The sequence below is a fragment of the Mustela putorius genome, unplaced genomic scaffold (assembly GCF_011764305.1).
Source record: "Mustela putorius furo isolate JIRA1106 unplaced genomic scaffold, ASM1176430v1.1 tig00003871_pilon_pilon_pilon, whole genome shotgun sequence".
Lineage (NCBI taxonomy): Eukaryota > Metazoa > Chordata > Mammalia > Carnivora > Mustelidae > Mustela > Mustela putorius.
The window spans coordinates 4,024,142-4,026,031 of NW_025422023.1; the positions used below are offsets into that span (position 1 = coordinate 4,024,142).

Consider the following 1,890-nt stretch of genomic DNA (forward strand, 5'->3'; position numbering starts at 1 on the left):
AATGAGAGGGTTGAAAACAAATGGTTTTCCACAGCTTCCTTTTGTAAGTTCCACACGATGGTCTTACATTTCATTTTAGAATGTAAATATCTCTTTTCTTGATTGTTGGCAGAAAATAAATTAAGATATTTTTATTTTAATATTGTATTACACTAGCTTTAAAAGGTGAACACACTTATGTATATTAATTAAATGCATAGTTTTCTTTTTTTTAAAAGATTTTATTTATTTGTTTGAGAGAGAGAGAAAGAAAGAGTATTCACATGAGTTGGGGGAGGGGCAGAAGAAGAAGCAGAGTTCCCGCTGAGCATGGAGCCTGATGTGGGGCTTGATCTCAGGACCCTGAGATCATGACCTGAGCTGAAGGCAGACACTAAACTAACTGAGCCACCCAGGTACCCCTAAATATATTGTTTTCTTAAGAGTCTTGTGATTCAATTGCAGATCATACTTTATTCTCTTAAGTTCTAAGCACTTTTCATCTTAGTACATGCTATTTGAAAACTTGATTTTAATGGCTGTCTAATATTTAACAGCACAGATGTACAATCAATTATTCAATAATTTTCCATTGTTGGACATTCATGTAAAATCTGATTTTTAGTATTATATATTACATTGTAATGACAGGCTTTTATCAAATTTCCCTTCTAAAAGGGTATAACGATTTCAATTCTCACCAGTACTGTTTAAGCAAGTTCACTTTTGATAACCTTGACCACATTTTTTCAATTTAATATGTAAAAATGGTATTTCATTGATTTTTCCATTTGCATTTATTTAAGTGAATTTGAAAAGCTTTTGCGTGATTATTGGTTTTTTCCCCCATTTGATATGCTCTGTCTCTTAGTAGGTGGGTTCATTTTTCTGTCACTTTTATAATTATATTCACTTTCATCATGTCATTCTGCAATTTGTTCATAATCCTTTTCCTTTATTTTCTATTTATCTTTTACTTCTTTTGGTTTGAGAAAGCTCTCTGTATTTCCCCTTGACAGTTTTCTCCTGAAAACTTTTCAGAAGAAAAGTTTTTCTCCTTGACAGTTTTAAGCTATAGACTGCAATGGTGTTTTTAGAGGTTATCCCAATATAAAATCGTGACCAAAAAGTTTTTTATTTATTTATTTATTTATTTATTTATTTATTATTTTTTTAAATATAATTTTTTATTTTTTTAAAACAAGGCCTGTATTTAGTCAGCAACTCTTTCTCCTGTGTAAGACACCTAACAAGATGATATACATGCCTAGGGCTCACTTCAGCCACACATATACTAAAATTGGAACAATACAGAGAAGATTATTAGCAAGGTCCCTGTGCAAGGATGACACACAAATTTGTGAAGTGTTCCATATTTTTTCAATGGCACTAAGGTCGAATCTTTCAATAGTTGCTCTGAATATAAATGAGCTAAGTGCTCTAATCAAAAGGCACAAGGTATTAGATTGGATAAAAAGGAAGACCCATTGCTGTGCTGTCTGCAAGAATTTCATTTTATATCCAAAGTCCCGTCCAGATAGGAAATGTCCATTTACCATGATAATAGACATCAAAAGAAAGTTGGGGTATCAATCCTTATATCAGACAAATCAAACCAAAGACTGTAATAAAAGATCAAGGTTAGTTAATTAAAGGGTCTATCTAATAAGAAGTTCTAACAGTTGTAAATATTTATGCCCCTAACAAGGGACTAGACAATTATATAAGCCAATTAAGAAGAAAATTAAAGAAACACATTGATAATAATACAATACTAGTAGGAGACTTTAACACACCGCCCTCACAGCAATGGACCAATCATCTAAGTAGAAGATCAATAAGGAAACAAGGGCTTTGAATGACACACTGGACCAGATGGACTTTACAGATATATTCAGAGTATTTCATCCT

At 32.1% G+C, this 1,890-nt stretch overlaps 1 non-coding gene across 1 annotated transcript; it reads left to right on the plus strand.

The window, feature by feature from the left end:
* Window positions 1-1,249: 1,249 nt before the first annotated feature.
* Window positions 1,250-1,359, plus strand: LOC123388091. Its single transcript, XR_006602632.1, has one exon. It is a non-coding gene; the product is annotated as a U6 spliceosomal RNA (small nuclear RNA).
* Window positions 1,360-1,890: the final 531 nt, after the last annotated feature.